A 14,042-nucleotide genomic window follows, 5' to 3' on the forward strand; every position below is an offset into this window, starting at 1 on the left:
TAACCCAGATATTTCGATTCCTGTTTTATGGCTGCAATTAAGTTGTCAAGTTCATCATCTGATAGTGAGCTGTAGGTTGCCGTTATTAAGAGGCCCCACTCTTCAATTCTTCGTCGGACTGTTTTCTGCGATATGCCCAAAAGCTTGGAGATACAAGGAATGGAGAGGTCCATCTTTTTTAGATCTTTGAGGTGGTCTTTGGAAACATAGAGCTTTGCCCTCCCCCGTTCACCAGCTGAGCTGTCAACAACAATGGCAGACCTTCTTGTATCCATATTGGAATGGATGAGGCAGATGAGGTGGTGAAGAGCTTCAACTACCTAAAAAATGGTTGCATTAAAATATTTAGTTGGATGAAATCCTAGAATTCAGTTTTACCATCTTAGTAACATTATTCTTATCCCTAATCTTTATATTGAAACACAGAACAAAATTTCATCTTGGATTTGACAACGCAATGGATGACAGGTGTATTTGTATAGCATAATTACTACACTGTAAAATTAACATTATAAGATACATAAGAATGGCATATATTGAAACGATTTTTAAAGGTAACCAAAACTAAATCAAATAAACCTACCAGTGATGGAACATTAATATGAGCAGAAAGAGAACAGACTAGAGTTGATGCGTTCACGCAGAGGAACTCAATATGATCAAGGTCCAAGGGCTGTTGTTGGTAGAACTGCACCAGCCTATTTTGAAGGTTTTGGAAAACGTGTCTTCCTAAAGCCACCTGAAAGAAGAAAATTTATGGAATTACTGATATCATATGAAGTGCATTGAAGGAACAATGAAATGTCAAACTGCGTAAAACTCAATAAAACAAAATAATATGTCATTAAGACAAAGGTAAGTCGGTTTGAACTTGATAACTTTCTAAACAACTTGTTACAGTTTTTGATTTGCACGTACAGCCAACCCATCTATATTAGCCTTGGTTCATTACAGACCTTTTATTAAAAGTGGTTTTTGTGTGTTTCAGGTACTGCACTCACAACGACTGAATGAAACTGCACTCCAACCACTGTGACCTCGTTGTGTGGACACAGAGAGACCATGCTGTAATACTCATCTTCCCTGATGTGGATTTCTGGGAACCATGTTTAAAGCAAGCACAAGACTTGCCGGTGTATCAGAGAAACTCAGGAGAGTTTTCTCCAAGCACGATATCCCAGTGTACTTCAGACCCAGCAACACACTCAGACAGAAACTGGTTCACCCGAAAGACAAAACTCCAAAACACAGACTTAACAACATGGTGTATGCTGTACAGTGCAGCGAGGAATGCCCAGACCTCTACATTGGAGAGACCAAACAGCCACTTCACAAGCGCATGGCACAACATAGAAGAGCCACCTCCACAGGACAAGACTCAGCAGTTCATCTGCATCTTAAGGATAAAGGTCACTCTTTCGAGGATGCCAATGTTCACATTTTGGACAGAGAGGACAGATGGTTTGAAAGAGGAGTGAAAGAGGCCATCTATGTCCACTGTGAGCGACCATCTTTGAACAGAGGCGGTGGTTTACGACACCAACTGTCTGCCATCTATAATCCAGTTTTGAGTTCCCTCCCCAGACGCCTTAATGCCCACTCACATCCTGGGCCATCTGACCTCAGGAATTCACATGACAAGGTGGGGCCAGGTTTCACAATGAGCTCACCCGAAACCCAGGCTGATTAGGTCCCACACCCGCTTTCACACCTTGGCTCATGTGATTAGAGGATCACCAGGGGGTCCTTTGTCCCTCTTTGGGGGGATACTCCCACTGGGTTTAAATCTGGGACTCTCGGCCATTTGACCTTAGAACTGAAGAAGCTTCTCGGATGAGAGGTGAAACGTCTTCAAGCAACTTAAAGAAGTCCAGACGCTTTTCTTTGCTAACTCCTTTGACTATGATGACCTGGATGACTGAGAACCTTCACAGACATAAGCACAAGACTTCTTTCTTAAAGTGTGTCTTCCTGAACTTGTTGGGAAATACTTCTCCAAACAACATGCTGCTCTAAATAGCCTGTAATGTTTCATTTTGTGGTTCAAGATTGATGCCAGCTGTGTGTTGCCATGTAAATAGTTTGCATTTCATTTTTATGTACTTGCTAAGTACATGTGAACAGATCAAGAATAAAACAAACAAACAAATATACTATTCTTTTCTGTTTTATTGAAACTACTTCACACAAAGTACAGTTGTTTACAATGAACTACACATGCAACACAACATATTCAATTTATGAATACTCAACAAGAGCAAGTTTCATTTGGTGCTGGTTTGACAACCACACTGGGGCACATATTCAGCAAAACACAGCAAACCTTAACAATCTTATCAAGCAGTGTTGTGTTTATTTCTGCTCTGCCCTGTTCATTGCACACACAATACTTCGTCTGCCCTTTAGCTTCCGTGATGCTGTCTGTCCGATCGCCACTGTCCACATTTACAGCTGGTACCTCAACCTCACCTTGTCCAACACAAATGCGGTCCACAGCCTCCATGACATGGTGATTTTGTTGTTGGTCTTCTGTCAGATCTTCATCGATCACTTCTGCACGCGGCACACCTTCAGACTCTGCAGCTGCATAACAAAAGCCTGCAAGATAAAATTAGTGCACATGACAGGTGTGTGATTCATCTGGAAGTTATGTGCGGATTAGTGTACAATGATAGCAATTTAGTATGTTTTTAGAGGCCCATGTGCAGTGTCGGTGCCCAGTCTGGATTTGTTACATCCATTTCATATGCTGGTTTGCCTGCAATAATGCTAAATCATAAGCTACTCAGTCGACATGATGACATGAGGTGGTTCTGCAGCATCACACATTAGCATGTTTTATAGAATAGAATAGAATAGAATAGAATAGAATAGAATAGAATAGAATAGAATTCAACTTTATTGTCATTGCACATGTCACAGGTACAGGGCAACGAAATGCAGTTTGCATCCATCCAGAAAGTGCTTTAGTTGTGATATAGATATATTACAATATAAATTAGCAATAATAGAGATGTGTAAGTATATTACAGAAATGGGTCTATTATGTATGTTATAATGTACACAGTGTGAAGTATGTTATGAATATTCTATAACTATAAGTATGTACAGGCTGTAGTGAGTACAAGCTATGTACAGGCTATGAACAGGATATAAATATGAAATAAAAACTATACAGAAATCTGAGATATACAGTTATACAGAATGTGAACTATGTAAGTTATAAACAGTTGTGGGATTAAAAATTATCGTATGTACAGAATGATTATCTACACAGAACTATACAGTAGTGGTAAAGTGCTAGTGGTTGTGGGTGTGTGTATGTTCAGTCCATGAGTTTAACGTGGGTCAGATGTCAGGAGGCAGAGTTCAGGAGTCTGACAGCTGTGGGGAAGAAGCTGTTCCGGTACCTGGTGGTCTTAGTCCGGAGGCTCCTGTAGCGCCTCCCAGAGGGCAGGAGGGTGAAGAGTCTATGTGATGGGTGACTGGGGTCTCTGATGATTTTCCCAGCCCTTTTCAGACACCGCTTCCTGTAGATGTCCTTTATGGCAGGAAGTGGTGCTCCGGCGATGCGCTGGGCAGTTTTCACGACCCTCTGCAACGCCTTCCGGTCCGAGGCAGAGCAGTTCCCGTACCAGACTGTTATACAGTTGGTCAGGATGCTCTCGATGGTGCAGCGATAGAAGTTCACCAGGATGTCTGAGGACAGGTGGTTCTTCCTCAGAGTCCTCAAGAAGAAGAGGCGCTGGTGAGCCTTCTTGACCAGCTTGGAGCAGTTGGTCGTCCAGATGATCTCATTATCTCATTATCTATGACCTCAGCGCATTGAAAAAACACTAAAAGCCTTTTAATAGTGATATGAATTAATTTAGAACTCACCGGAAAGAAGATGCGGAGAGCAAACCAACAAGGGCACCTGTAACCGGAAGGTCGCCGGTTCGATCCCCGGCCTCTCTGTCCTGGTTGTTGTGTCCTTGGGCAAGACACTTTACCCTACCGCCTACTGGTGTTGGCCAGAGGGGCCGATGGCGCGATATGGCAGCCTCGCTTCTGTCAGTCTGCCCCAGGGCAGCTGTGGCTACAACCGTAGCTTGCCTCCACCAGTGTGTGAATGTGAGCGTGAATGAATAATGTCATTGTAAAGCGCTTTGGGTGCCTTGAAAAGCGCTATATAAATCCAATGCATTATTATTATTATTATTGCACAGAACTCGATCCGCTCGTCTCACCGCTGCAATGCAAGCCTGACGTCTTTGTTTAGTAATATCGGATACATGGGATCCCTCACGTTGCCTCCAGGATGGAAAATTATGAAAAGAGAGCCCATTATCCAGCTTCTTGCTTTCACGATCGTGTGATCTAACGTTGCAACTGCCAAGACAACACGTATGAACCATAGCTGAAGCTGTATCCTGTCTGTCCTACTGTCATGGCGGAAAGAGGGCGTGGCCCACCGCCAGTGACATCACGCTCCAAAGCCCTATAGGCCCTAATTTTGAAATAACACCCCACGTGGTTTCATTATGCAGCTGAGTCACGTGACCGCACAGCAACAAATCACAGCAGAGGCCGGGAAAGGGGGCGGAGCAAGGTGTGTGTGTGTGTGTGTGCAGTAGATGAGGCGAGCATAGAGAGAGCTGCTTTTCATAAAACGGGACTAATGTAGTAAACTTACAGGAACATATACCACTACCAACGTTTGGATCGATATCTGCATCGATCTGCACACCCTTGTCTCCTGGATCGTAGCTGAGATCAGCGTGAACCACGTGGGTCTCTGCTCCCTGATCTGTTTCCTGTGTTTAGAAAGACTTCCAGCTTCATCACGGAGTTTCTCTCGGTTTGTGGGCTCATCTAAAGGTAAGCACCGAGCTAACTTTAATGTGGGTTCAGTTTATGTTGAGTTTATCTCTGTTGCGAACAATAGATTGATTGGTATTCATTGGAGTTAGACAGACTGTAGAGTTTGTGATTGCTTGCAACATTATAATCTGGCGGTAGCTGACTGCGGTTAAGGCTACGTCCACACGTACACGGGTATTTTTGAAAACGGAGATTTTCCGTTTTCGTTTTAAAAAATAATCCCGTCCACACGTAAACGCAGAAATGAAGGAAAACGCTGCAGCTCTCCCGCTGACAGCCGTACACATCACCACCACCAAATCTGCAGCGGCATCGCAGAACACGCCCTGCCACATACCCCCTCGTCCGCTTCACTTCACCCTGCAAGCAGGCGCGGGAATCGGCACGGACCATCGGCGCACCATGCCCCAGCCCAGCGATGGGGAAGTGTCCACTCTGGCGGTCGCTCGCGCCTCCAGCGGAAGCCCCGGAGCTGGCCTGATGGCCACCCATATGGCAAGCAGCAGCGGCGCAGCAGGCGGGGAAGTGAGCTGGGGCTCACAGGCAGCTGGGCCTGCGTGCCGGTGTTCTGACAAAACATCCTACTTTGGCAAAACGTCCTACCTGTAGGAAAATTTTACGGTGTCCTCTGACAAAACGTCCTACTTTGGCAAACCGTCCTACCAGTAGGATAATTTTACGCTGCCTTATGACAAACTGCCCTACTTTGGCAAAATGTCCTACTGTACGTAATTTATGCACATTTCTGCTGCCACACAATAATTCCAGTACAAATTTAAGTAGGTATGACGGTTTGCCACTTAACTTTGCCCATCAGAGTATGTTTGTAGCTGATATTCATAAAGCCAGTACGGTTTGACACTTCTTTTTACCCATTAAAGTGTGCTTGTAGGTCACATTCACAAAGGTAGCATGGTTTGGCACGTAATTCTTCCCGTCAGTGTATGCTTCTTGCTCTTATTAACAAAGGTAATGTTTTGGCAAATTCTTCCCATCAGCATGCTTCTTGCTCTTATTATGTCTGATACATGTCTGATAAGAAAGAAAGTGGAAACTTTCAGGACAGAGTTTTGGAATGATTGTATAACTGTGTAATCGTGCTTATGTACATCTGGAGAATGACACAAACTAGCGTGTGGAGCTTCAAGTTGAATAACTAAATTACTTTTTTCATTACATCAATAACTAAACTCTAAATAGTAGTTATATTTAATATTATGTTAATGTTTGTGTATAACAGATTGGCAGCTTAACACAGGAATGTACATGGAAACAAATAGGGAGGGAGTTGTGATGTGAATGTGCTTGTGACTTTATAACAGTGCCTATGACACTAGGGAGAAGTTTTCATTTTTTTATTGAAAAATAGCAGCTTTTCCACAGTGCTGGGATTAAGACGGTTCCTCTTTTTTGAGAGGATTTCCCCTGCTTTTGAAAATACCTTTTCACAGGGCACAGGCGAAGCAGCGGTTGCAAGAAAAACCGAATGAAAGTAACTAAATACAATAAAATGGTAAAACATGGCCTGGGGCGCACTGACAGAGGAGAGGCTGCCAGACACTGGCGGTGTTTTGCCCAAGGACACAATGACCAAGACTATCCAAGCCGGGGCTCGAACCAGCAACCTTCAGATTACAAGACGAACTGCCAACTCTTGAGCCACGATCGCCTCATAATAAATCAAAATGTGCTCATATACCTCGAGTCACAGGCTGAAAAGCTTCTGATGAAGAAGCTGCTAAAGATGAGGCTCCTAACACTGCAGAATGCAATGCAGTGTTAGAATCGATGAAATGGTAGGTGACAGCAAGGTAAGGCTCTGTGTTAATGGAGGTCCACATATCAGATGTCAAACTAACTGCAGAAGTCTTTGCCACAGTCAGTTTTTCTGTTTGTTTGGACTCTTTGTATCTTTGGACCACCATAGCTTTCAAATCCTAAACAAAAGAAAGTGCAACTCTTAATATGGAAATATGGGCAAAATGGAAACAGGCTTCATATTTTAAGATACACACCTGCCTTGTGGGGAAAACATAGTTAGTGTTCAAAGCTTTAACACGCTTTCTAAACTCACGGTCCTCAACAATAGTGAAGGGCTGGGAATCTTCTATCACCATGTTGGCCAAGGACTCATCCACATCATTCTTCTCCCCTGATAAAACAAACAGAACATTAAGAAATTACATATATCAGTAAATACAGCCCAAATAGGAATGAATGACATGGGCAATATAAATGTATCACATGACCAGCATTGGGACTAACTCGTTATTAGGTAACATGTTACAGTAACTACGTTATTATTGTGGTAACGAGCACGGTAACTAGTTATTATGACAAAATCAGGAACGCGTTACTCGTTACTGGGATTTAGATAAGCTCGTTATTCTTTACTTAGGTGGTGGCTATCGCGAGCTTCCACAGATTCAGTAACATTAGCAAGTGGTGGAGGCCAGCAGGTGGATGAGAGAAAGGGGAGGCAGGAGGAGAGACCCGAGGATTCTGAGTGTCAGGTGAACTGAACTTCAGGTAAGAAGTTATGACCTGCAGTCTATCTGGGTCAGATATAAACCAAGTTTAGGTGGAGTTTATTTTTGTTATGCTGACTTTTTCGTACTGTGTACTAGCTAGCATGACGGAGTTTCTATACACGTGGGTGGGTGCTATGATTTTACTGATAAGGTTAATTATTAGAGTTGCCAACCATCCCCCAAAAAGGGAATCGTCTCGTATTCAGAGAAAACATTACCCGTTTCGTATTGAGCTGAAAAGGGACGCGATTTGTCCCGGACTTCAGCTACAATGAAGAAGAGAAAGCTGGAGTTTTTCTATGTCTTTACTGCACAACTGCCTCTTCTCCTCTCATTCTCTCCCCCTCCTTCTCCTGTTTCTACTTCAATCATGAAACTGATCAGTGATCAGCTGATCGGCTTTTCTCTCTTGTTTGTTTATCGCCCACTTTGCCCCAGAAGAGGAAACCAGCGGATGTCGCGCTAAACAACAGCAGCACGTTTAAGCTTGATCAGCTGTTGTTAGAATTTATTTAATATTAATTTCTAGTATCAGCTGATGTTTGCTGGAGCCACAGCTGTAAAGCTGCTGGTCATGATATCGGTTTGGTTATCTGGTGAGAGGAAAACATGAAGATGAAACCAGGAGATGTCCTTACTGAATCATCAGAGCTGAACAGGTGATGGAGAAACAGGTTTACCTTTTAGGTGACGTGAATGAGTTGAAGGGAAGTTATGAACTGTTTCTGAGAGACAAATAACACCAGGATCCTTTTCTTTTTTTTTTTTAATGTAGCTGACAGCTGGTAACTGAGCAGGGGCAGATCTAGCAAAGTTTTGCCAGGCGGCCAGGTAGGGCATTAACAGGGAGAGGGGGGCACAAAAAAATACTTTTCTTTCTTATTCTCATTTAAAATATCTATTTATGCGTATATACCATCAGAACAGTGTACATCACGGTCACAACAGCGATTCTTTTCATTCAGAGGCTTTATGACCGACCCATCTATAATGGTGGGCCAGTCTCTAGTCAAAATGCCCGGGCCAATTTTTTGTCCCAAAAATTAAAAATCCTTGATGGAAAGGGATTGTCTGAAGTGACACAACGATTAGCCTAATAGGGCTTTTGGTGCGTGATGTCACGAGAGGGAGCGTGTCCAGGATTTTTGGTTGAGGCGTCTTGTTTCTGGGCCAAACAAAGCGCTAGCGAAAGAGGACCAAAATGTTGGAAGTGATAGCAGAGCTGTACATATGAATTTGTTTCCAACATCCCTCAGTCAGGACATGCTATATTGTATTTAGATGGAAGCTAGCGAGCTAACTTCCTGCTAATTTCCAACTCTGTTAAATGTCATGAATTCCGTTTCGTTTTCATGGATGCCTGGATGATAAACTCAATTGTTACACATGCTAGAGCAGAACGCTGATCATTTTATTACGGATGAAAGACTTTAGTTAGTTTTTCAACTCTCAGTGATGCCACGGTGATCGTGGGATTCATGGACCTGCAGCGGAGTTTGAACCCAGACACGGCTAGTGACCTCAGACTTAAAGACCGGATAAAGAGTGATATGAACATATCTATAACTTACTGGAATGAAAATGTCTGGAGCACACCAACAGATATTTGGAGATGGAAGAGAACTGGATATCAGCTCGTCTCACAGCTGCTATCCAGACTAGACGCCTTCTTTTGGTAACATCCGATACATGAGCTGCCTCATGTTGCGTCCAAGTGGGGAGAGAATGAAAAGATAAACCATTTTCAACCTTATTCCCTTGCCGGCCGTGCGATCTAACATTACAACCGACCGCACAGCAAGCACGAATCATAGCGGGTGTTATCCGTGTGCTTTTGGTCCTCTTTTGCTTGCGCTTTGTTTGGCCCAGAAACACGGCACCTCAACCGAAAATCCTGGCCACGGCCCCTCTCGTGACATCAGTAATTATGTTAGTAATCACGTGACGAACTGCATAAACAAGTGCTAATGCTAACAGCCAATAACCGCCTAAAACCATAAATTAGCCTGCGTAATACTGCATATACGTAACTGCTATTAATTAACATAAAGTGCCAAACAATAGTGTATACTCACAGGGAATGCCTTTTTATGAACCGTTCACAAAATAGAACACATGTTAATCAGTCAATTGTCTGAGTCTGTCTGACACTTCTTCTGTCCACGCACAGATTATGGCTGTGTCCCAATTTAGAGACTGCACGCTTGAAGTACGCGTTTTGAGTGCGATTATGTCACTGCCATGCGATGATGGCTGTCCCAATCCGAAGTGTACTCCAAATGCGCCGTCGATTTCCCCAAATATCAACCGTGGTACGGTGCACGCTTCGTGGTCCCATATATCCCACAATTATGGGCTCAAATTGTGGTCATAAATATTTTGTACTTGTTAATCAGTTTTGTACTTCTATATCAGGATTTATTTGTGTAAAGAATTTGTGTGTGCGTAAAAAGATTTGTGTGTGGACTTAGCCAAAAAATACGTGTGAAACTCTGCAAATTACAAGTACAATTTTTGACCCTACTTTTCATCTGATTGGCCAATGTTATGTCAATCACAAATTTAACTATCCAATCAGAAAATAGATGGGTTTGGCTAATGGAGGGGTGCTTTATGGAGTGTATATCTGCACCTAATCACTGTCTGCGTTCATTATTTATACAAGCTTGCGTATGTGTGTGTGTGTAGTGCTGTACAAAGGTCACAGAGTTATTCTCAGAGCTGAGGTTCCCCTTTTCTAAACCTGTATGTTCTAGAACAAAAAAGAGGAAGCTGCCAGTTGTTTATCACAGACAAGAGACATGTCAAAAGTCACATAAACATGTGCTTCACTGATACATTTCATGTAACTGATCAAAACATAATTTTCTTCTGACAATATATATATTTTATCAGGAATAATACACATATATATACTTTTTGTGTCCCAGCTGAGTAACAGGAGGAGAAGAGTCTGGTGGAGCAGCAGATGAACAATTTCAGCCATTTGGACTCAGCTCAGCCACTACAGAGGAAACAATGATTTCAACACAAAAGGTAAGACAAATATCACAGTTACACTGTTATTGAAACTGTGCACAGCTAGTTGGTTTTAAAAACCTATTAACAGCAGCTTTTTCTTTTCCATCCTGGGCTCCTCCATACATACACAATTTACATTCACAAACAAAAACTCAGAGGTTATAAGAAAATACAAAGATCATTTTATCAGCACACATTGAAACAACAATATCATCAGTTGAACTCACAATTTTTATGAGTAAAAAGTAGGGCTGGGCGATATGACCCAAAATTCATATCTCTATATTTTTTAGCTGGATGGCGATATATATATATATATCGATCGATTTTTTTTTATGAGCATTTATTAAATAATCATGCTCCATAAATAAAAGAAAACAATGTTGTTTTTGTGCATAACAAAGTGTTCACAATTGTGCAGTCAAAATGTAAACTAACAGACGCTGAGTATAATAACAAAGAGACAGATTTCACAGCTGCTCTATTCCCAAGTTCTACTGCTTGACTGACAGCCTGGAGTTTGAAATCCTCTTTGTAACCACGTCTCTTAACAGGTGCCATTTATGGCCCTTATACACACACAGTACGGTAATATTACGTGGGCTGCTCGATTATGGCAAAAATGATAATCACGATTATTTTCACTGAAATTGAGATCTCGATTATTTGACGATATTTATTTAACAATAACAATGTATTGAATAATGACTTTAAAGATTGTCAAAAAATAATATAAAATAGTGTGCAAATACTGATAACAGTGCAAATGTTTGCAATATAAAAAATAAATGAAAAATGTAAACATCTATGTTTAGTGAACTTTGCAGTGTTGCTCTGTGGTGCAGCTACGACACTCTAGCAAAGTTTACACACTATGTCTACTTGATCCACGTCTGACTCATGAACCAATAATGTTTCCACACCACTGAAGTTTTTTTTTTCTTTTTCAACCAACAGCAGTCACTCTCCTCTCCAAATAACTTCTGCTTAGCTTTCCGAGCTTCCTCGGTCCCCAACCCCGGGCCTCGGACCGGTACCGGTTCGTGAGTCGTTTGGTACCGGGCCGCGAGAGTTGAGCTCAGGTGTGAAATGTATAGTTTTCAGGGTTTTATCGGTTTTCAGCGTTATTTTGTTATCGTTTTTATCGTTTACTCGGTTTCCTTGGTCTTTTCACGTGTGTTATGAATAAATTTTCTTTTTTTCGGTACCTGTACTAGTTTTATTTTGTTGTATTTATCCGCAACACCTTCAAGGCCAGTCCATGAAAATACTGTCGGGCATAAACCGGTCCGTGGCGCAAAAAAGGTTGGAGACCGCTGCTCTTAATTGTTGTGACACGTGTTCGAAATGCAGAGAGGTGCGCTCGATTTCCCACACGGAGCAGCGCGAGAGTAAAGCACGAGGGAGGGGCTAATAATCGGCTCAGTCATTTTTAATGATCGTTGAAAGCCCAGATCGTAATCGTGATTAAAATTCAATTAATTGAGCAGCCCTAATATTACGTTGAAGCACAGTATGTATCACTCCGCGAGGCACCAGACTACGGTAGCCGTAATGCTCGGCGACAATCCATCAAGTGGTGCAGCCCGTAGCTTAGCAAAGTCGTACTAAAACATTTTTTGACAGATTGCTGAGCGCCGTGTACCAAGCAAAATCGGTTCGCGGTCAGTAAGCACAACCAGAATTCATACATAAGGAGCACTGTCGATTTTTGAGAAAATGAAAGGATTTTAGGCCGTGTAGCCCCTGTGGGCTGCATGTCATTAGCGTTGTTAGCTAGTTAGCGTGGTTAGCTCGTCAACATGTTGACGTCGTCCAGTGCCACGCACGGGGCGATCCGCAGCAACTCGCTAACGGAGATTTGCCACGTTCATCTTGTCATTGCCTGCAGGTGAAGCTAAGGGGGAGGAGGAGTTGTGTTAAATGAAGGAGAGGCGAGGCAGAGTAACTTTGCGCAGAGACAAAAGTGGACGAAAGAGAGGCAAACCTGCGGCTCCACAAGTATAATTATAACGTAACATATACTATATCGATATAAACGATATTGTCACGTCTTATGTCTCCTATGAAAATATATCGATATTTAAAAAAAAAACTCGATATATTGCCCAGCCCTAAGTAAAAGACTTTCTCAGCTGATCAATATTTCTTCAATATGTATTTTTCATTACAACTCTCATTGTAGCACATCATTGAAATGTGATAATTTCACTAGAAGGTGGCGGTAACACACCTACAATATGTTAGTGGACATGTTTGATTCCACTGATGGAGGGAGTTTCAGTTTGTTCCACGACTGCATTTCACTCACTGCCTCTGTTTGTATCTCTGTCACTGCAGGACCAACATGGAGTGAGAAGTCAGCGCTTTCAGGAGGCCGACAAACCTCACAGAAGAAAGGGAGAGAAAATCTTCAGCTGTGATGAGTGTGGGAAGAATTTTACCCAGGCTGGAGACTTAAAAAGACACCAACTCATCCACAGTGGAGTTAAACCTTACAGCTGTGACTTGTGTGGAAAGTCTTTTACCCAGGCTGGACACTTAAAAACACACCAACTCATCCACAGTGAAGTTAAACCGTACAGCTGCGACTTGTGTGGAAAGTCTTTTACCCGGGCTGGAAACTTAAAAAAACACCAACTCATCCATAGTGGATTTAAACCTTACACCTGTGACTTGTGTGGAAAGTCTTTTGCCCGGGCTGGAAACTTAAAAAAACACCAAATCATCCACAGTGGAGTTAAACCTTACAGCTGTGACTTGTGTGGAAAGTCTTTTACCCTGCCTCAAACCTTAAAAACACACCAACTCATCCACAGTGGAGTTAAACCTTACAGCTGTGACTTGTGTGGAAAGTCTTTTACCCAGGCTGGCAGCTTAAAAACTCACCAACTCATCCACAGTGGAGTTAAACCTTACAGCTGTGACTTGTGTGGAAAGTCTTTTACCCTGGCTGGAGAGTTAAAAACACACCAACTCATCCACAGTGGAGTTAAACCTTACAGCTGTGACTTGTGTGGAAAGTCTTTTACCTGGGCTGGACACTTAAAAAGACACCAACTCATCCACATTGGAGTTAAACCTTACAGCTGTGACTTGTGTGGAAAGTCTTTTTCCCAGGCTGGAAACTTAAAAACACACCAACTCATCCACAGTGGAGTTAAACCTTACAGCTGTGACTTGTGTGGAAAGTCTTTTACCCTGGCTGGACACTTAAAAACACACCAACTCATGCACAGTGGAGTTAAATCATACAGCTGTGACTTGTGTGGAAAGTCTTTTACCCAGGCTGGAGGCTTAAAAACACACCAACTCATCCACAGTGGATTTAAACCTTACAGCTGTGACTTGTGTGGAAAGTCTTTTACCCAGGCTGGAGGTTTAAAAAAACACCAACGCATCCACAGTGGATTTAAACCTTACATCTGTGAGTTGTGCGGAAAGTCTTTTAAGCGGGCTCAAAACTTAAAAACACACCAACTCATCCACAGTGGAGTTAAACCTTACATCTGTGACTTGTGTGGAAAGTCTTTTACCCAGGCTGGAGACTTAAAAACACACCAACTCATCCACAGTGGATTTAAACCTTACATCTGTGAGTTGTGCGGAAAGTCTTTTAAGCGGGCT

General features: G+C 42.5%; 1 long non-coding RNA gene across 1 annotated transcript; it reads left to right on the top strand.

Annotated features, from left to right (window-relative positions):
- The first annotated feature begins 4,799 nt into the window (after nt 1-4,799).
- LOC120437746 lies at nt 4,800-6,659 on the top strand. Its single transcript, XR_005611383.1, has 2 exons — nt 4,800-4,860; nt 6,315-6,659. It is a non-coding gene; the product is annotated as an uncharacterized LOC120437746 (long non-coding RNA).
- Nucleotides 6,660-14,042: the final 7,383 nt, after the last annotated feature.

This window comes from Oreochromis aureus, linkage group 3, assembly GCF_013358895.1.
Source record: "Oreochromis aureus strain Israel breed Guangdong linkage group 3, ZZ_aureus, whole genome shotgun sequence".
Taxonomy (NCBI): Eukaryota; Metazoa; Chordata; class Actinopteri; order Cichliformes; family Cichlidae; genus Oreochromis; species Oreochromis aureus.